The sequence below is a fragment of the Panulirus ornatus genome, chromosome 12 (assembly GCF_036320965.1).
Source record: "Panulirus ornatus isolate Po-2019 chromosome 12, ASM3632096v1, whole genome shotgun sequence".
NCBI classification, from domain to species: domain Eukaryota; kingdom Metazoa; phylum Arthropoda; class Malacostraca; order Decapoda; family Palinuridae; genus Panulirus; species Panulirus ornatus.
Genome location: NC_092235.1, coordinates 67,754,583 through 67,777,294, shown reverse-complemented (window position 1 = coordinate 67,777,294; position 22,712 = coordinate 67,754,583). Strand labels below are relative to the sequence as shown.

Sequence of the window (22,712 nt, the reverse complement as noted above, 5' to 3'; positions counted from 1 at the left end):
AAATTCTAGGTACCTTGTTCTAAACAATAGAGTGTTTGTGACATTCCCTGCAGTGTTTGTTTAAATCTATACTTAAAAGGCTCTATTCTTCCGCATTCTAAAACAGTGTTCTAGCTTGTGTCCAAATCTTTGAGAGAGGGACATATACAGTGGAGGAGAAAGAGGTGTGGCTGGTGGAGAGCTGTGAGAACGGGGAGAGGTGGCACCCCACCCACACCCTGAACCCTCCTCAGCCTGGCCCAACGTCGGCGGGAGCGTCAGTAGTGGTTTGGATCCTGTGGAGTTCATGTGTGCCGCTCGGAGCTCTGTGTCGGTGGTGATCACCCTGCACACACCCCACGTGACCCCCTAGGATTAACACGGCAGGCTGAAAGCATTACCCGTCACCACCGCGTTTCTCACCAATTAATAGACTTTAACGAGTAAGTACTAAGCATCTTCATTCGCTACAGTTTGGAGGCTGTAGTCAACATTTTGGAAACAACAATAATCTCGGGGACTACCAAGAGACTCATTGCCATTTACGTTTACTATATCAGAATACTAATTTGAGAGATATACTTCTGACAATCTTGGAGGAAATGTCAAAGCTTGCCTGCTGTCACCACAACTTCAGCACAACCCATGCCCATCACCCCTGCTACACAGTCCCTGTCCATGACACCTGCCTCGTCCACATCTGCCTATCTTGGTCTCATCGGGCCAGAGATTGTGGCATCCTCCAGTGATGGTTCTCCACGCTAACAATGGTAACACTGTCTGGGAATCATGGTACTCTCCAAGTGCGGACCTCTTGAGTTATGGTTCTAATGACCGGATTTGATAGGGACTGTCCAGGTATGGATGGATAAGTTCAGGTGTGATGGAATCGTTCAGGTATAGTTCCAAGTCTGTGGACCATGTCCCATTTAAGTACGGGTTTCAAAGAAAAGTAGGGGTGTATTTTCTAAGTGTTATGACATAGTACGTACGTTTATGATAAGACTGCCCAAACCTTTAGCTAACTCTTTAAGTTTGGTAGTAGTATTAAGATATGATGACACCGTTGGTTTGGTGTCTGCAAAATATAGTGACGGTTGGGTGTGACGTTAGATGTAGGTAAGGCATGATGGTGGCATTGTCATGTCGACAGTATCCAGTTTTGTTTAGGATGATTTTGGTGTCGCTCCGTTATAATCTAATTAAGATATAGTGTTAAATTATAGCGAGTGTCTTGGTTATGATAATTAACCCCTTGAATTTAGTGGTTCGACCCCTGAGTATGACCGTGCGACTCTTGGGCCTAGCCTATATATGTGACCCTTAATGGTTAGATCAAAGGGTAGGCCATCATACCCCACGGTCGAACAGTCGTTCAAAAGGGTGGCAGTAGTGGATAAGATGGCACTATAGAATGTATTCGACTGTAGTGACGTGTGTTCGAGTTGAAGCACTGTAGTGGCCTAGGTCATGATTCGTTCGGAGTGTATGTCATGGCAAACCAGATTGTTGCAAGTGGTTGTGTGTCAAGGAGACCTCTTGTGCATGGGAGGTCAGGCCCACTGAGGGAAGCACGCGCTCACACAGTCACAGCCACAACAGGGACAGGACATCTCCCCGTTCTAATATAATGCATTTGTAGAAATAAATGTCGCATTCTTTTATGGTACACCATGAAACAACTACGCTGCAGACCTCTAATACTAGACACTTTGAATTGTAGTATCGTACTACCTGTAGGCGTACTATGTTCAACATTTAGTACATTTCATTAGAGTTGTGAATTTGAGCTTGAAGTCTGATGAACACAAGTATCGAAACGTTGAGAATTCATTCTTGTTTGGTAGCTCTTATTTCAGAGTTACTTTACAACGGGTTGTGTTTCATAATATTTTCTTTATAACGGTATGGTTTCGTATACATTTCCTCCGTGACAGACTTCGATATTTACTGACACATTGTCCACACACCTGCTTACAGCAGCTCACAGAGCTGTCATACTAGTATTGTATATTCAGAGGTCGGATGACCTTTCAATTATAGAGTTTGTGGTAGCTTTCCGTTACCAGAGTGTGGGATGTCCGTACATTTGTAGAGGTAGGGGTACTCTTTCATCATAAGAAGCTAGGCTAGTACTCTATCACGTAAGCTATGTAAGCTTTCATTTCTAAAAACTAAGGAAACCTTCCATCATGAGACAGTAGGGTGCCCTTTCATAACTAGAGTGTAGGTCAGCAGTTCATCATTAGAGAACAGGATAGCCGTTCATCATTAGAGAACAGGATAGCCGTTCATCATTAGAGAACAGGATAGCCGTTCATCATTAGAGAACAGGATAGCCGTTCATCATTAAAGCTGGGCTCGTTTTCATCTTAGAAGTTACGCAAGGTTTTTATAACTAGATTATCGGGTATCTTTTCTTTATCATTTGACAAGTTGAGCTTCTTCACTAAAGGCAAGCCAACCTTACTTCAATAGAAGCAAAATATATCCTTCAACCTCGGAAATTATGTTAGCTTTTCATCACTAGAGGCGAGGGAACACTCATCAAAAGAGGTTAGGTTAGCTGTATAATTTACGATACTGTTACTGTTCTCAAGCAGATAACTTCGTGATAGGTTCCATGTTATCTGGCTTGCTAACATACCCTCTAGATTGTTAATTGGCGATGCATTTTGGCTATTCTGGGAGGTACCACATTCCATGACATTGGATATAAGCTCTGGCTTACCCTCATCTTCCCCGCTCACAAGCCTTACTTCTCCTCTAAGTTTTGTGGTTTATGCTCCGATGAAATTCAGTTTATTATCCCAAGCTTCTGTGAACTGGGAGGAAGTGTTACTCACCAACTGGCCAACAGCACACGGTTCTCACCCACTCAAGACTCAACAATACCCCTCTCTCCGTCCTTCTCACCACTACCCTTACCTGTTGTTTTTCACACTTCCCATGGTGCTTCCTTCTCTTACACGTCTTGAAACGTTGATTACATTCACATCATTTCCAGGAAAGTTCCTTAGTTCTTCGTAATGTGTTAAATCGTGATTATAGGATGGTTTGGTATCCTGCCATAAGTGATCAGCCAAGACACCACTTATGAAAAGTTAGAGATTAGTCAGCGGTTTTACTGGCCTCTGGTGCTGCTATAGATACCTAGGGTGGGTGTTCCCACACTCCGCTGTAAATAGACGAGGACAGTAAAGCAGAAGGTTGCTTCTCACCCACCACGTACAGTTGAGTGATGGAATGAAAACGGATGGTTGCTAAGTGTAGATAGTTGGAGACAGGATAATGAAGCAGAAGGCTAATCCCTAATTACCTCTATAAGTAGTTAGAGAGGCTAGTAAAACAATGCCCTCCCCACCGACCGCTGTGGATAGCTGGAAACAAAATAGTAAATCGGTAAGCTGCTTACCAGTCACCACTAGGTAGATGCAGACAGGATAGCAAAGCGAAAGGCTGCTCCACACCCAGCTCTCCCTTTTGCATATCAGTAAACCAAGGCTCGCATGTCATGGCAGAAAGGGTGTTTCTAGGTCTATAACCACAGGTTGGTTTGTCTAGTATATAGAAACTAGAGAACGTTGTACTGCGAATGGTGCTTGGGTGAATTGTGCATGCACTGTAGAATAAGGATCCCCAGATCGTTGCCCCAACACGGCAATCTAAATAAACCTAGCCACTTACTCCTTCCGCAGGCCACCTTCAGATGGTGATGGAAGACTAAGGCGTAAGGTTCTTTCGGATCCTACGCCATACAGGCATGACAGCTTAAGCGCGGGAGTTGCTTATCACCTTTTTTTTCTTGACTTTCAGAAAGCCTTGTGGTTATAGTCACACGGGAGATAGTGTGAGGAGGCGAGGCGTTAACCCCTCGTGTGTATATATATGTGAATACGTGAACTGTGTGGATAAGGAGGGACCTCTTCTCTTAACCTCACATTTCTGTACCACTGAAATTTGATTATCTGGTTGTAGAGTCTTATATAACTTCATGCCCCCTCCCCGAGAAATGTTTAGGTAGTTTTTATGTCACTATGTCTTCCTTTTCAGGAACGTGGCCAGTAGGTCCTTCTTCGTACTCATTCACTTACTTCCTACCCATTGCTTACGTTCCGACCTTCCTAAGCGGTGTGTGTCCTTAAGTGAATAAGCCAGACCGTTGAGGCATATTTCAGTTTGGGTTAAACACATGAGTACCGTTTTCGCCAGTGTTACATTTTTCGTTTTTGTGTGTCCTGCCTGTAGATGAAGCTGGAGCATCATTGATTACTTTATGTCTGAAAAATCTATAGTGATAATACATTCTTTTTTTTCGTGCTTCTATGGATTTGTCATTACGTTCCGGCCATAACGTAAAGATTTGTAAATAGTAAATTACATGGAGACATGCGCCCGTCCAGCTTTCAGTCAGATTTATTTTTGATGTCGCAGACTACATGAGATGTAACAAACGCCAGATTTTACTTAGAGTGTTTTATGTTATACAAACTTGAAGTAATATTAGAAATACTGGGGGAGCGCTCGCTCACGCGAGAACTGGATATATTTTTTTTAACTAGAGTAGTGAGGGTTGTGGCAGGGTATATCCAGGTGGGCGAAGGCAGAGTGGTGAGGGCAGTGAGAGGGTACTAGAGTGGATGGAGACATTAGCATGGTGACAGGTTATCACCAGAAGAGGCGGAGGCAGTGTTTTGAAGGTGGTGGCAGGATACAACCCGAGTGGGTGGCGACTTTATGATGAGGAAGGTGGCATAATAAGGCAGAGGCGGAGTGGTGACACTGGTGGCAGGGTGCAACCAGAGTTGGTGGAGGTAGATTGATGAGGGTGGTAGCAAGGTACATCCAGAATGGTTGGTGGCAAAGTAGTGGTAGGGCAGCAAACAGTGCTCTTGTTGATACTGGACAGGAGTCAGTGGTTAGCAGGGGTCATGAGACGATGTTATCACTTCCTGCTGTTCCTCTCCCGCAGTCCACAACTCCTCCCACGAACCACCAGTTCCGGTGGCCATTTGCTTGGCTGACAGACAATTTTGATTTATTTTTATCATTTTGCTGTGATGTAATGCATATGATTTTTGCATCCGCTTGTCTTGCATTGCTTATGCTTTTACTTTATGTATATCATAGTTAAAAAAGTTTGAGGAGATATTTAATATTTGGTATATGTGGGGGGAGTCGTGTAGCTAGCAAGAGAGGTCCTGGCGAGGAACCGTGGCCGAGTGGTGGTTCTCCACCACCTCGTTAGTGGAGAGAATTTAATACGGGCGGTCTCTTTAATTACAGTGCTAGAAGGGCATGTAGTGTCTAGTTTGTGAATGAAATTATTTTTTTTTTTTTCACAGCGATGACCGATGAGGAGGGAAGGTCGTATAGCATTTTGTCATCACTGAATTTTCTTTCTGTGGTTCTTTCATGAATGATAAATAATTCGTTAAATGTCCCCCAAGTTTAGTATCAAATAATTCAGAACCGTATTTATCAGCTGCAATCAGCTGTCTATGGCTTCTGGGAAAAGGCAGTAATATTGCTTTTTGATGAGTATTGTTTACAGCGACGGATACTTGTCTTTAGTGATTTATGAAGATAAAACAATATTACATTAGGAATTTATGCAAATGCGATGGTTAATCAACCTGTAGAAAGATGGAATGAGGTGGCATGTGTAATAGGACCCTACCATGATTTAAGTATTATAAGGGAAATTGTACAGGAACAGCACCTGCGACGGATACTGTGTGGTTGACCGATGCTGTTGTTGTGTGGTATACGAAGGAAGTTCCGAGTCTGAAGAAATTCTGTGGTTCGAGGATGTGGCATACATTTGGCTTAGGATACGACGGGTGGCTCTGCTTATTGAAAAAGTCATTAACTCTGGTTCAGAGTTTGTGAGATTAACCAGCAGACACTTGGCAGACCTCGCCACACAACCAGGCAGGTCTGGTCCCCACCGTGGGACTGGAAATGGAAGTTGAGAATGTCACAGTCGTGGAAGTTCTCAGACTTTTAAAAGAAACATGACATTGATACCTTAGGAAAGGGTGTTGGAACAGAAAACGGAACACGAGGAAGGTGTAGTCTTCATGCACATTGATCTACTTATTTTACAAACAGTATTTGCTGTATATAATTGTACGCTTGTGAAGTTGGATATTTGTGCTGTTAATAGCCACCGTTGAAGCACTGCCTGTACTTAGCTACAGGGCGTTCACTGCTTGTTAGTGAAGATGACACAGCATATCAGTTGAGTACTGGATTAAATTATGTCCAGCGTTTTCGTTTCTGTCATTTTTTTTTATTGTGAATGAACATCTCTGTACATTATCACATCCTTTATCATGTATACTTACGTTATGAAGTTAGTATAGGATGAGGGTGGACGCTGCCCCTGGTGACGGGCATATGTTCACAGAAAATGGAATGTGGTTTGTTGACTGATTCCTGGAAGTCATGTTAGGTCAGTACGAGGGGCGAATGCTCTCGCTTCTCGTTCAATTGCTGTGATGAGATCTTTTATCTGAAAGTTTTAAGATATGCCATTTAGTTCGTTGATACCTACGAAGCATAAGTGGTAATGACAGTGGGTAACTTAATTGCGTAGATGAAATTAGAATTAAGTGGGAGTAACAAGGAAAGTCAGAGGAACAAGTTAGTAACGCCAGCGGTAACATCAGTAGCTTCATGAGCAGAGACAGCAGCTGTTGCAGGACGAACAGCTGGAACGATAACGACGCATGCATGATGCAACTACTACAGCAGCAACAAGCAACATGACCAGCAGCAGCAGCAGCAGCAGCAGACAGCGGTTTGGATGTGTGTGTGTGTGTGTGTGTGTGTGTGTGTGTGTGTGTGTGTGTGGTTGCCAGCCGTATGATGTGTGGAGGAACAGGTTTGGTAACAGGAGGTGCAGCAGCAGCAGCAGCAGCAGGTGTGGCTAGCAGCAGCACAAGCTGGTGCATAGCTCAAGTGCAGCAACGTGGGGGGGGGAGGGAGGGGGGAGGTGGTTCCCCCACCTCTTATCTCAACCCCCCCTCCCCCTTGTCTTAGGTGGCCACAACCCACAGATTATCACATTACTTTTTACAGTGTTATGGGATCTTGCAAGACGATCTGTCACAGGCCCGCTGCTGCTGTGGTGAGGAGGGGCTGTCTGTGTTGGGAGGCATCTTTACAGGACTTTGTGATACTCCCCCCAACCTCTCTCTCTCTCTCTCTCTCTCTCTCTCTCTCTCTCTCTCTCTCTCTCTCTCTCTCTCTCTCTCTCTCTCTCTCTGCCTTACCAGTCACTCTCAGTACTGGTGTCCTGTGAGGTAGGTGTGTGTGTGTGTGTGTGTGTGTGTGGAGGTGGCTGGTCTGGCTCGGAGGGCCACACGCGCACAGGGTACAAACAACAACACATCGCTAGTGTTGGCTGGCTGGGGATGGAAGGGTCTTGCTGTGGTGTTGCGGGTGGGAGGTGATGTATTCCTCTCGACAGTGGGTGGAAACGGATTCCAAAATAAGCGGTGGTTACATGTCGGGTTCGTCCAGCACTCATCCTGATTATTCCAACTGTATGGAATTATATATATGTTAATCATATATTACGTACACTGTCAGATAACCATCTTATGAAAATCTTAAGAATACGTCATTGTATTGAAAAAAACAATAACAAAAGATTGTTTATTTTGAATAGAAAACGTGATTCTAAAGGTTTTTATTCATGCAGACATTTTAGCACAGGAGAGACGTGCACGTGTGTGCAGTCATTCCTTTGGGGTCTCGGGGTAGGCAAGATGATGATGGTAAGTTTCGACCAGTGTTGCAGATGAAGGCAAATCTTGGCTGCTAGGGGAAGTTACGTGCTGTTTTTATTGACTCTTCCGTATGTTCCGCCGGGAAACAAGGGGATAGACAGTAGATTGAGAACAAGCGCTTATGAAAACAGTGTTTGTGTTCACGTGTGACCCGGATAATTTGGTGTCATACGAAGTGATTGAGTTCGACCAATCAGTGTGTGCCGGAAGGATGACCAGTATGTTAAGTTATCCTTGACCGGACTGATAACGGCTGCATTCAAGATATATTGAAACAAAGAGTCATCCCACTGGGAACAAAGCTGTTATCCTGAGGTACGAGAGTCTGATCTCTGACCTAACCCTTAATCGTCAGGTCAAAGGTCAGGCTATCACGCCGTGGCGTCTTACCGTCGTGCCCAAGAGGTTAGTATCAAATGCTGTGGCCGTTATTGGTGGTATACTGGTAGTGTAGTGGTGTTGTATTATGGTTGTGGTGCTGCATAGTAGTACTGGTAGTGTACTGGTGTGCAGTGGTACTGGGTAGGCCTACTATGATCATGCTTACTCGAATTTGCTTCGAACTTATGCTGGAAATGTTGATTATTTTGAATATCCTTGCTTAATTATCTTTCTGCACAGTATGGGGAGAGTTCTGTACTCGTGTGTGTGTGTGTGTGTATGATTACCAATTTTTATTTACCTGTTTGTATTGTACGGGCAGGGAGTTCTATACCCGTGGGGCTTTATCTCTTGAACATTCTCTTCTGTTATACGTTCTCTTAAATCTATAGGTATGCTGTCTGCATGAACCATGTCCTCAGTAATTATGTTCCGTCCACCCACCATTCTTATACTATAAAAGTATTTATTTCTATTCTTTTTGACAACTTTTTTTTTACCTAAAACCATGTTTTGTTCTCTTGTTGCTCTACCCCAACATCTTTCAAAGAACTGTTCACTGTGTTTGTGTGTGTCTGTGGTTTGTATGTTGCGGGGAGAGAGTGTTACACTTGTGTTACCCTCTCTCTAAACTTTGCATGTGTTTACCATGTTATTCTTGTGTGTGTGTGTGTGTGTGTGTGTGTGTGTGTGTGTGTGTGTGTGTGTGTGTGTGTTCAGGCAGGTGTGTAAGAGCGTGCATGTGTACCGTGAGTGGGTGATAAGGCTGGTGGGCGGGGCAGCCCATCGTAAACCCCACAAGACCCCGCCTAGCAATCACCCACCACACACTCCAGAGAGAGAGAGAGAGAGAGAGAGAGAGAGAGAGAGAGAGAGAGAGAGAGAGAGAGAGAGAGAGAGTCAATGGGTTGTGGTTGTCGCACTCAGGATGTTTGTCTCTCTCCCGAGGAGACTGTGGGACGCCACCGGACGCTGGCCTGACGGGGGCGTCCTGATAACACAGCAGGCCACACCGTTGGTGACGTGGCGCCACACAGACCACGTCCTCCTGCCACCACAAAGACCACGTCCTCATGCCACTACACAGACCACGTCCTCATGCCACCACACAGACCACGTCCTCATGCCACCACACAGACCACGTCCATTGTCCTCACTTGGAGACACAGTCTGGCATGGGTGGCACTCTACTAAACCTCCACCACAGCAGTGACACTCACTGTACGCTCAGACTTCGCTGTGCTCTGCTGCGTCAGTGACATGATGATCCTGTACTGGTGCTGGGAGTTGTAGAGTGGAGACTCGAACCTTTCCATGGTACTAGCACGTCATTACGACGTCGTCCAACGGTGAATGCCTCATTCTCTCCCGAGATCAGTGTCACACTGTGCCCAGCCGTCAGTGTCATGCTTTGTAGACTCAGTATCTGAGTTAGTGCTTCTGTTGTGTCAGACTTCGTGGATGGGGGACCAATACCATCGTCATACTATAGTAACATTACCTGCGTCTGACGGTCCTGCTCATTCCCCCTTACCTATGTATACCAGGGTTCCCTCCACTATATCTGACAGGCTCCCCTCCAGTATATCTACCAGGCTCGCCTCCACTGTATGTACCAGACCCCCTCTACTGTGTGAACCAGGCCATCCCCCCCAGGTGAGCTAGGCTTCCCTCTACTCTCCTACTCAGAGCAAGTAAGAAGCTTCGTCCTTCGTCGTCGTTGTCACCCGGGGCAGTAGCCTCTTCTAACGCCTCGGAACGAGACCTTGCCCCAACACCGACCATGAACGTGTGGTCTGCGGTCCAGGTCCTTGGAGCGGGACATCCCGTCCTTTAGAGCGGGTCGTGTGGGTCTGTTTACTATATTTGCGAGGGTGATGGCAGGCGCCCCTGGGCTTGTATGTGGTTGAGACGAGTGTATAGTGTAGGATTGCTCGTATGAATGGCCAGGATGGTGAATGACTTTATATTTTCCTACATGTCTTGATCCACCCGGCTGTTGCTGCTCTCTTGAGCAGGCATGTAGTCTTACTAAGCCGGAACATGTTCGTAGGTCTATGAAATATTCCTTGGCAGTTGAGATGGGAAATGATACGATTTTGAAGTCAGTTTATGGTGTCTGTCTTGCCAACATTGCCATGTGTCAGATGCAAATATTTTATAAGATTTTATTTACAGAGATTAGAGGATGATATTATACTGTTGTCAGTATTGCTGGAGACGTATCGTATACAGTTTATATCTACAGATGTCGATTATGTTGAACGATAGACGTTGTATTGAGCGTCTTTGTAGTTCGTCTGGGAAAAGACATGAAAATCCCAAGGTCTATACAGGATTCCATTGATGTACAGAGCCAGACGCGGGTACCTGACGCACGTAGCGACCATGATCATTTTTCATCATTGTGTTTGGTTTGTGTTACGCTGATGATCGGGAGATAAAGTAGAGTCGTGTAGTAATTCTTGATCCTTGTGGGAGGGTGTGTGTGTGGGTGTGTGGAGGGGGAGGGAAAGGAGAGAGGAGTAAGTGTTGGAGGGGAGGCAGGGGTGGGGAGAGTTGAAAGGAACAGGGAAGAGGTAGCAGGGGGAGGTTACAGGTGGAAGGGAGCGTGTGTGGGTGAGGGCACGGCAGGGAGGGAGGGAAGGAAGGAGAGTGGGGGACAACCGGTTTGTTCAAAGGTGAGGGAGTGGCGACCTGGGACACTCCCAGCTGATCCCCAGGACAGTACTGGGTACCAGGACGCAGCAGTCCCACCCCTCCCAGAAGCCTAGACCCCAGGAGCCCACACCCCAGTTGGTGGAGGAGGATCTTGGTGGCTATATGCAGCCATCAATAAAACTTGTTTTTTCTTTTTATTTACCATGAACCTCGGCAGCCGGCCATTGCCCCCTGCCATGAGTGCCTCACATGAGTTCCTCCGTCACCCAGGAAGTGTAGCTGGTGACAGCTGGGGTGTCAGGCGGCGGTAACTGATGGGTGTCAGGGAGCTCCCTCGTTGTGGTTGAGATGTGTGACAGTAATGGCTCGGGTGTTCGGCAGATGTTGATGGTGTTCGTCAGCTGGAACAGTGTTGTGTGGCTGCGTATCTTGGCACACGCACTTGGGAATCATTGTCTCCCGTCACCAGGCATCACGCCCTGCTCGAAGATGCCTTTGTCCTGACCCGTAAAGGTCAGATCAAACGCATCTGGGACAGGTGTTTTACGTCGTCTAACTTGGCCAGATCAGACGAATTAAACTGTATACTGTATACCTGGGCTGCCGGCCTCCCAGGACCTGCTGCAGGTGATGGTGAAGGCTACTCTGGAAGTCAAGTCAGAGGATGCACCATCGTACTCTAGTCGTACCGTCGTGCTCAAGTGTCGTACCGTGGTGACTGAGAGGTTGCACCGTCGTGCTCAAGTGTCGTACCGTGGTGACTGAGAGGTTGCACCGTCGCGCTCAAGGGTCGTATCGTCGCGCTCAAGGGCCTGTACCGTCGTGCTCATCGGTCGCACCGTCGCGCTCAAGGGTCGTACCGTCGTGCTCATCGGTCGCACCGTCGTGCTCAACGATCGCACCGTCGTGCTCAACGATCGCACCGTCGCGCTCAACGGTCGCACCGTCGCACTCAACGGTCGCACCGTCATGGTACAGAGGTTAAGAGAGCCGTCCAGTGTAGACGCCACCTTACAGTCCATCAGTCCAGCACCTGAGGGTATTACGACATACCATCCTGCCCGTCTTATCCCCGCGGCCGGAGGTCACTCGGGGCGCTGGTGCCACTTTTCCTGTGGCTGGTGTCATCTCCATCGTGTCACGTCCGTTGTGTTATCATCATGCTAGTTGTGGTGTCACGTCCATTTCTGGCGTCACTTTCGTCGTCGTGGTGGCGTCATGCAGGGTGTCATGTTGAACCCACTGAATATATACTCTTCGGGGATTTGGGGTCCGCCAACCCTGACAGGACTTACATATGACACGGGGGAGGGAGGTCTTGGGATCCGCCGCCCCTGACACAATACTCAGGTGGCCTATGTCTCCTGTGTTACCACATTATGTTAGGCTAGTATGACACAGAGTGGTGGTGTGGACAACCTGGCAAATCTTATCTGTATTTTCCAGCACGAGGGAGACTGAGAGTTCCTGCAGGACACACAGGAGTGGCCACAAGAACCGTGCCATCTGCTATATGTGGCCGGAGGTGCGGAGTGTGGCTTTGGCACCTGTGAGGGCCGGGAGGTGTGGCGCGAGTGACGTTTGGGGTTGTAAGTGTGAGGAGGGAGGTGCGGAGCCCTCATCAGCTGATTGACACACCCGCAGGAGTTCCCAGTGCGGGTCAGACGTACTCGTAACTCTTCGGGTGTAGGAGGGACTGGTGACGTGTGGTCAGGTCGGCAGCTCGTGTCACTCCGTGTCATGCTGTTACCGGGCGAGTTGCGGGTCGTGTGGTGTGTTGGTCCCTCCCCGCGTGAGGCCTCCTCCCTCACCTCAGATCACCTCAGATCATCGTATCGTCTTGCAACAGATGAAGTGACGAATGACATTCCTGCAATATGATATCCAGGTCACAGTGTCAGGCATGCCACGTCACAAGCTGGCTCAGGGACCTTGTCTGGTGGACGTGGCATAAACATGTTGTAAATTATACGAGAGATACTCTGTAAACATGATCAGCTACTCCAGGAGAAGGTCGACTGGATGACCTGTCTCCTGCCAGGGTAGTGCCAAGCCTTTAGGGCATTTCCTCTGACTGTTTCTGTACGACTCGAACCCAGGTATTCAGTTTGTAATCCTTACGATAAGCACAGTTGCCAGTCAGCCAGAGACCGTGAGCAAAGTTCCGCTCTTAATGAGGTTCCCTGGGAGGGTGGGGGGGGGGGGATTGATGGCTTCCATGCATCATTTGTGAACCAACTGGTCATCACAGTCTAATGCTACGTCGTCTTAATTCAGACCCGACCAGCCACAGGGTCGCCACGGAGGATCCATCACTGTTCTTGGTATGTGGGATAATGTTGCCTGAACGTTGCAGGTGTTCAGACAGGTGTAGTGAAGTCTGGGATGACAGGTGTAGGGTAGGGACGCGCCCCCTCTCCCAATACACACACAGACACACACACGCGACCCAGCCTAATGTAACTTCAATGCATGGTATGCGACCACGATAACGAGACGTAACGTAACGTTACGAGCGACACTCGAACTTGCGATGAAGAGAGAGACGTAAGATATGGGTCACGTGATCCTTCCACCACTGGTTGGGCGGGGGGGGGGGGGCCTGTGGCGGCATCCGTCGTATATATATATATATATATATATATATATATATATATATATATATATAGCAGGCGCATGCGCGGGGGGAGGGGAAGGTAGTCATGATAATGGTCATGGACGTTGATCCCAGCAGATCAGGGGCGGGGTTACTGACAGTGTTGATCCCAGCAGACCAGGGGCGGGGATACTGACAGTGTTGATCCCAGCAGACCAGGGGCGGGGTTACTGACAGTGTTGATCCCAGCAGACCAGGGGCGGGGATACTGACAGTGTTGTTGTGGAGGAAATGCTGAACTTCAGAAAAGTCCGACCCACATGAACGTCTCTTCTGTGACGCAAGGCGCCCAGTTAATCTAATTCTCTTGTAAATTTTTTTTTTTTTGCACGTAAGGAATGTGGAAATGTTTGAGAGCAAGATGGACACATCACACGCACACACACACACACACACACACACACACACACACACACACACACACACACACACACACACACACACACACACACACACACACACACACAAGGAGCTGCCACTCCTCCAGTAATTAAAGATAAATCATTCTTGCCAGAGGTTCACTGTTCGACAGAATTCACGAGGGTGGCTGCCAGTGTTGGGTTACACCCTACCATACACCGACGTTAGATTTTTTGTTTGAATCTTTGTCCCACGAAATATCCAGTTTATTGAAGAGTGTCTGTGGATGGCGCCCAAGAGTACGCAGTGCATAGACGTGCAGGAACTGGGCCACAATGATTGAATTATGTAACCAGTTATATAATTGATCAAGGATTTACAGTACGCTAAGTTAGGATTCTGAAATGTCTTGGGTAAAGCCATCATTATGTATACAATGCCACATATATATCTTTTACTGTATCTCGGGTAAATATATCATTATGTATACAATGCCATACATAGTTTACTGTAAGGTGAGAACTTTATCTAAATTCATTGATTTGGCGGAGGTTTGAGGGTGATTGTTGATGGTTCGGTGGTGTACGTACATCTTGTCTGGTCAGGATCAACATTGCGCAACAAACTCCCACGGGTGTCTGTAGCCCAGCCTGGCTCCGGCATCAGAAATGTCAACAAAGTGTTTACGAATCCTGTCTGTGGAGTCAGATGTATGGGGTTGTTATCGCCCGTGTTCCTAGGGCCGTATATGTGTGTTGTCCTGACGTATGTTTGTGAAGCCAGATGTATACGGTAGGGTATGTGGTGGGTGATGTGGGGAGGTCAGCTTACTGACGTGCTGAATCCTGAGGCTGATCTCCGTGTGATTAGTCTTGCATTTTCTGTCCTCACAATGTTGTAGAGGAGGCGAAGAGCCGTCACAATGCTGTAGAGGAGGCGAAGAGCCGTCACAGTGTTGTAGAGGAGGCGAAGAGCCGTCACAATGTTGTAGAGGAGGCGAAGAGCCGTCACAGTGTTGTAGAGGAGGCGAAGAGCCGTCGCAGTGTTAGAAGAGGAGGGGTACAACACTAGACGTGTCGGGTTGTAAGTAAGAGCTGGTGTTGGGTGGGTGTTGGGCTGAGCTGCTGCTGGAGTTCTTCATCAGGTGATGAGTGTCATGTGTTGAGTCACTGGAGGGATGAATGATGATGATGATGATCCGTCCGTGACGGTCCTGATGCCTCGCTTATCATGTGACGTTATGACAACCTCCTTCCCCCCTAGCTGCTAGGTTTGTCAGGATGCCCTGCGCTCCCACAACCCGTCCCTCAGGCTCCTTCCTGTGTGGGAAGGAATACCATCCCACAACCCGTCCCTCAGGCTCCTCCCTGTGTGGGAAGGAATACCATCCCACAACCTACTTCCCGATGATATGGTTGACACAAGAGACGAGGTAGAAGTGTGGCATCACCTGACCCGTCCAGATGGCCAGGAATGTCTCGTTTGTGACGACAGTCTACGACACCAGGATGCAGATGTCGCATGGGTTACTGACGCCTCGGAGCACGACGGTGTCACCCTTTGGCACTGTGATGGCTGGGACCTGACACGTGCAGACGAGGCTGTCATGTGTGACAACTCTGTGTGTGTGTGTGTGTGTGTGTGTGTGTGTGTGTGGGGGGGGGGGGGGGGAGGCTATGTTGTGAGGGAGTACAGGAGTGTGGCAGCTGTGTACAGATCCCCTGCTGGCCCGACCTGGCAGGCTTCTACTCCTCCTTGTGATGCCCGCAGGGGCAGGTCACAGCAGTGGACCACTGGATTACTTGGCCCTTGAGTGGCTGCCAATATTGTCACACACACACACACACACACACACACACACACACACACACACACACACACACACACACACACACAAAGCCTCATGAACCTGTGAAATAGGTATGAATAAAGCTCCTCGTATTACGTATACATGCAAACAAAATGCACGTGTGTGTGTGTCTGTGCATTCACGTGCAGACATAAAAATTAATTAATCCATCGGTAGTTTGACAACGAAATAAAGTTCCAAAAGGAGACTTAAAATAACCAGAGCGTAATGGAAGACAAGAGGTGGCTGGGGGTGTGTGTCATGGCCGGGGTAATCAGTGGTAGTCCACGAGGCTGGGTATTTCGTAGGGCTGTTGCTGCTGCTGCTTCTGATGTAGTAAGTGACCTGAACAACTTGTCCAGAAGGGATTGAATCGCACCTGCGTATGGTGACGCTAAACCTGTGGGGGAAGGAGTAAGTGTCCAGGATTGTCGACTGCTTGTGGTGAGAGCCAGAGGTTCCAGCATCGGTCACTGACATGATTGTTCAAACCCAACTTGACCAGATGTGATGAAGGTGGGAGGAAGGTCAGGTCACTGGTGACTTGCCATGTCCCAGATGGTTACGCACGTGGGTCTGCTGATGAGGAAGGCTCAGACAGGTGGTGACGGTGGAGCACCAGCTGTGACGGAAAGGAGGGGAGGGGGGGGCGTCAGTCCCTCGGTTATCAATTACCACTGGACGTGACCTTGGGGGTGGGGGGGGGGGGGACCCAACCATCCTAGAAGTAGGAGGGCGAGTGGGTGGTGCTGAGCGGGACTGAGGATGCCTTGTGCTGCCCCGGGAGCCACCCCAGCCTGTGCCTCCGTCGGGAGGTCGACCCTCCTGAGATGGCTCCTCTCTGAGCCGCCATTGTCTTTAATATACTGGGAAAAGATTACGTCACAGATTTTTTATCAAGGATGGGGAAGTAGTGGAAGCTGTGTGTTGGCCTGGTGCATCATGTATGTATCTCACTCAACACAATAAAAACCTTACATACCAAAGATTGATTTACGTACACGTTAAGTAAACTGGTTCTCTCATGGTAGTACTGAACTGTTATGGAACCCCTGTGTACGGGGATTCGACCCAGGGGCACACGTCGGATCCCAGAGCCTCACCCAGCCCCCGAAGACTCCCTAGGATCAGCCAGCCCCCAGAGCCACCAATGGATCACCCACCTCCCGAAGTGTCGCCCCTGGGATCAGCCAGCCCTCAGAGCAAGGCGAGGATGACCCAGTTCCTAGAGCCAGACGAGGACCAGCCAGCCCCCAGAGCTAGCCTAGGATGAGCCAGTCCCCGTCACCATGACCATATGCCCCTGGAGACAGACAGTCGTGGCGCCAACATAGCTGTGAACAAGCCGTCCATTGACTGATGATAACACGACCGAACAGACGGACGGCCGCTGGGGTGTGGCCTGGGGTGAGGCCTGGAGTATTGGGTCCAGGGGTGTGGCTTGGGGTTTGTCTGGTGTTGGGACCAAGGGTGGGGTTGGCATCAGCAGGTGACTACAGGCTGAAAGTGCAGCTAACAAGACTCTAACAGGATTATGTAGAGGGCATCGTGCAGGCTGGGACGTGATGTACATGGCAGAGCGTGGGACTGAAGATGAGGACGAGCGTGTGTATTGTATCTATTGTTCTGTCATCTTCAGATGTATTCCTTCCTTGTGTTGCTGGAGACTGGTCACAGATCATACACCACCGTTGCATTGTTTAAGGAGAGATACTAAAACCTTTCAAGATGACGTATTTAACACAGTAAAGTCAATTACTGTGTATGTACTTTACTGAGAAGCTGTCGCACCCAACGCCATCATTCCAAGGTAGATGTGACTTAACGAAAATCATAAACAAATTGTACAAGAAAACGTCAGGATTTTTGATTTCCACAGAAGCGTTTGTAGTCAAGTTGGTTTCTACCATATGATAATTTCTCCAAAATGAAGCCATTACTGGCAGGCAGGTGACATACGTGTGTGGCGAGTGGCTCCCTCACCTGGCCCACCTCACCTCTGCTGTATAAATGGTTGATGAGGAAAGGTCACCTTGGGTTCCAGTTGGTGTGTGGTGGCTGGTGACTGTAGGTTCCAGGTGATGTGTCGTGGTTGGTCAGTTGTCAGAGTAGGTTCCAGGTGGTGTGTGGTCCGTGGTGAGGGTAAGTTCCAGGTGGTGTGTGGTCCGTGGTGAGGGTAAGTTTCAGGTGGTGTGTGGTCCGTGGTGAGGGTAAGTTCCAGGTGGTGTGAGGTCCGTGATGAGGATAGGATCCAGGTGGTGTGTGGTCCGTGATGAGGATAGGATCCAGGTGGTGTGTGGTCTGTGGTAAGGGTAGGGTCCAGGTGGTGGCTGGCCAGTGGTGAGGGTAGGTTCCAGGTGGTGTGTGGTCCGTGGTGAGGGTAGGTTCCAGGTGGTGTGTGGTCCGTGGTGAGGGTAGGTTCCAGGTGGTGTGTGGTCCGTGGTACGGGTAGGTTGCAGGTGGTGGTGGCTGGTCCACAGCAGAAGGCGGGGTTGGGTGATAGCTGGTGGCGGGAGACGGGATGACCGGCCGGCGGGCGTGGGGCTGCTGCTGCTGCTCCCATGGACAGCGTGTCGCTCCTGCTGGAGGACAGGTGCTGACCACGAGGAGACTGGTGCTGGCTCGCTCCAGGGTCAGGCAGCTGTCGTCCTGGTCACAACACGAGCGATGGGTCATGTCTTATATTCTTATCTGCCTCCAAGATAACATTGTCGTGGGCCGCTGCAACACTGATACATCCTGTAGGTGTAGCAGACGCTGGCCTTCCTCAGATGTGGGAGGCATAAAGAGAAATTAATCAAATGATCGTGAGATAAGACGGCCGGGCAGCTGGTCGGTCTGGCGGCGGAGGCAGACATGGGGGTACGGGTTGGTGACTCACTACTCCCCCTTTCCCCCCCTCCCTCCCCTCGCCCGTCTGCCCAGACAAAGAGGGAAGTTCCTGACGTCACCAGAGGTATGGTGACGTCACCAGGAAGATGAGGCATGTTTACCTGGGGTTATGACCCGTTGACGTGTATGATGGGGAGTTTATCCCCCAGGGGAAAGGATCCCACGTCTTATGTCTGCGTATAGATAGCATGTATTGTGTGTCTACCTTTGTGCTTATGTACTGATTTTACTTATGACAGTTTTGTTAATGTTACGATTCATGTGTGTATTATGGGTTGATTGTATGTGTCATTATCCCTTGGTATAGTACGTTGGGGGAGGGATTGGGGGGGGGGGGGGTGTACACTCACGGGGCGCCCCCATCTTATAAACTTTATGTATCGCACAACTTTTTGAACTTGTGTTTATTCTCATCATTCACAGTCTCACCTTATTGCCCCATGATCCATTCCTACACTGCTGTGATGCTGCTGAACATTTCTTGGCATCTCTCATCGAACTCCTCCCTCACGCCATGGGTCAGGTCGGTGTACAAACCGCAGGTGGTGATCGCGTCTGTCCAGATTTATCCCGTTCGACATGTAACGTTCTGTTCCTTTATCCTGAATATTTATGTGCATTTGTTAGAGAGATAGAAAGAGGAATACGAGAGACCATTGTACCAGCAGTTAGCCTAGTTCGTTGATAATGGCGGGAGGATCGTTAAGAGTGAGGGGGGTCGAGGACGCTCATTCACGTCTGGCCCAGCTTGAGTGGCCGCAGGAAGGGAGCAGCATTGTTTGTATGACTGTGGCTCGTGAAGGAGGGTAGTGTGGGAGGGGTGTGGTCACTGCCAGCCACAAGGCAACACTGTCTGGCCGGCGATGGCGGCGACCAACTCCTCCTCCTCCTGGTGTGTGTGGTAATAAGTGAAGCAGATCTGTACCAGTAGCTGTAACGACCCGGAGCGGGGTGGGTCGCGTCCCCCCACACATACAGACGACCTTCTTGTCCAGCTTCAGTTCCCCTCGTTTCCCCTCGTTGGCCTTTCATGAACTTTAAAAAATTTCAGAATTATGAAGGTGTGTGGGAGGGTGTGTAGCGGGTAGAGGAGGAGGAGTTTCTGCTTCTGTTGGCATTTCCTGACCTTCCGTGTGGAAGTGTCAGCCTGGCCACCATCCCCGGCTGACCTTCCATGTGGAAGTGTCAGCCTGGCCACCTTCCCCCCGGCTGCTCTCCAGGGCTACACCTCCGGAGACTCGTTAGCAGCTGCGCCCTTCCACCTGTCCAGCTGCACTCGTGTCATCACCACCGTGTGTGTGTGTGTGTGTGTGTGTGTGTGTCTGTGTATCGTATGGTGGCAGTAAAGTACCATAACCTGACGTTCATGGGTCGGTGTTGACAGCCATGAAGTGCGTGGAATGTGCAGGGGACCTGGGGGAGGGGGGGCCATACCCGGCCACCCTGGGGTCTTGTGTGAGGGTGGGGTGGGGTGGGGTGGGGTGGGGGGTACGCCTGGTTAGCGGTCACAATGATAAAGATTACTGTGATGATGATCCTAACGTTGGGCTTGTGAGAGAGAAGAGGTCAACACATCTACGTATATCTAATGATCAGTACTGTGCCAGGTTATGATCAATACTGTGCCAGGTTGTGGTCATTACTGTGCCAGGTTGTGATCAATACTGTGCCAGGTTGTGATCAATACTGTGCCAGGTTATGATCAATACTGTGCCAGGTTGTGATCAATACTGTGCCAGGTTACGATCAATACTGTGCCAGGTTGTGATCAATACTGTGCCAGGTTACGATCAATACTGTGCCAGGTTGTGATCAATACTGTGCCAGGTTGTGATCAATACTGTGCCAGGTTGTGATCAATACTGTGCCAGGTTGTGATCAATACTGTGCCAGGTTGTGATCAATACTGTGCCAGGTTGTGATCAATACTGTGCCAGGTTGTGATCAATACTGTGCCAGGTTGTGATCAATACTGTGCCAGGTTGTGATCAATACTGTGCCAGGTTGTGGTCATTACTGTGCCAGGTTGTGATCAATACTGTGCCAGGTTGTGATCAATACTGTGCCAGGTTGTGATCATTACTGTGCCAGGTTGTGATCAATACTGTGCCAGGTTATGATCAATATTGTGCTAGGTTATGTGCGGCAGATATCAGGGTTATATAACTGTAGTTATGTCTTGCTTTACACTGTGGCGAGGAGAGGTCAGTGTGTGTCGCCAGCTGTGCTCACCAGGCACCAGCTGGCCTCCTCCTGTGGTACTGCCCTGGTTCACACACACACACACACACACACGTACATGTACGTCCTGGTGTCGCTGGTACTCACCTATGTGTGAACGTAACGCTTGTGCACACCTCGAACATTATTTGTTGCGTGTGTGTGTGTGTGTGTGTGTGTGTGTGTACACCAGACAAGATGGCGTGCCATTTATTCACATACGTATACTTAATGATAACCAGGTGAGTGTACAGCGTGAGTAAGGTGTAGGTGAGTGTAGCAAGTATACTCGTGCCCCTCCCCACGTGCAAAGGCGTTGCCAGGGGAAGGGGGGATTCTCTAGCTCAGGCCAGCTGGAGACGTTTTGGGGATGGGGGGTGGGGGTAGGTAGGGGGGTGGGGGGTAGGGTAGGGTGGTGGGGGGTCAGTGTCATTATATCACCAGCCAGGGGGCAGCTAGGCAGGGGGGCGGGGAGTCCAGTTTCTGCAGTATTCTCAGGGGCTTCCCCCCCCCCCTTCCCTTCCCCTTAGAGCCATGACAGACCTGCTGGTTACCAGCACCTCCTCCCGGAGGAGCCACCATGGGCCGTGTACACGCCCCTGCCGACCGTAGCGTCTCGTGAAGACCATGTCTTCAGCTTCCTCTGGTTCCTCCTCCTCCTCCTCCTGCGTCAGGGCGACACACGCGCGTCGTAAGTACTCTCTGTTCTACACGTGCTCTATGTAAGCGAACCATTTGACGCTTGGTCGTAACTGTGGCCGTTGTACGATGCAGATGTTCTGGTGAACATCCGGTCAGGTCCAGGAAGGGCTGTTCATCTGAGGGAGCTGGGGGGGGATGGGTGGCCCCCCCAGGGTGCCATGTTGGAATGCTAACCTCCTCGACCATGACGTCACGACCCTGAGCAAGGTAGCACGAAGGTACGACTTTGGATCGTAACGTTACGAGCCTTGAGCTCGACGTTACGAGCCTTGAGCTCGACGTTACGAGCCTTGAGCTCGACGTTACGACCCTTGAGCATGACGTTACAAGACGTTACAAGCCATGAGCTCGACGTTACGACCCTTGAGCACGACGTTACAAGCCTTGAGCTCGACGTTACGAGCCTTGAGCACGACGTTACGAGCCTTGAGCGCGAGGAGGCAAGGGGCGAGGCGGGTGGCACGCATGATGCCGACCACTTAAGTAAATGAGAGTACAAAGTGGATGTTGGACGCTAAAATGGCCCCTAGTGGTGTGTGGCCACTGAGGTCTGGTGGATTGCGGCCAGTGAAGCCCTGGTGCTGTGTGGCCCCGGTGCTGTGTGGCCCTGGGGTTGATGGGTGGTTGATGCCCGGGTGGCCTGAGGCAGGAGGGAGGGTGAAGGATAAGGTCCTCATGATGTGGTGTGGGTTGTTTGAAGGCTGGCGGCGGGTCAGGAGGAGGAGCAGGAGGGTTCCTGGGGAGGCCAGCAGAGACCGGGGCTGGTCGGGTCACAGGATAGGGAGGAGGGGCCCCTGGGTGGAGCCTGCAGGGTCACGGGTCAGGACCAGGGCCTCTAAAGAGGCCAAGACTGGCAGGGTCACGGGACGTTCTACAGCTATGCTTTTCGCTGGTCCACTGCCGAGGACAGGAAGTATACGGGTAGAAATACACCTCTTCATGTCCCCGGCCGTCTGAAGACGCAGGTGTCCAAGGGTGGCGGCCGTTTCCAGGCCCCCCACGTCTGTGTTTGTGTTCAACAGACAAGGGGGTGGGGATGTGGGGACCAGGGGACAGGGAAGGAGGGGACCAGTCCCTGGGCAACAAAGCCGAGGACGTCAGCGGACGTCAGCTTATGTTTATCAACAATAAGACTAGTCTTCCCCGCCACCTGTCGGCCAGATCCTGTACTGTAGTAGATTTCTAATTGTTTTTCAGACTTATTCCCAGGTTG

At 49.6% G+C, this 22,712-nt stretch overlaps 1 protein-coding gene across 1 annotated transcript in view; it reads left to right on the top strand.

Annotated features, from left to right (window-relative positions):
* Nucleotides 1-256: 256 nt before the first annotated feature.
* LOC139752171 (neuronal-specific septin-3-like) overlaps nucleotides 257-22,712 on the top strand; it is a 90,594-nt gene continuing 68,138 nt past the window's right edge. Inside the window, exon 1 of the mRNA XM_071668118.1 lies at nucleotides 257-422. The gene's annotated coding sequence lies outside the window, so the exon portion shown is untranslated. The remainder of the gene's footprint in view (nucleotides 423-22,712) is intronic.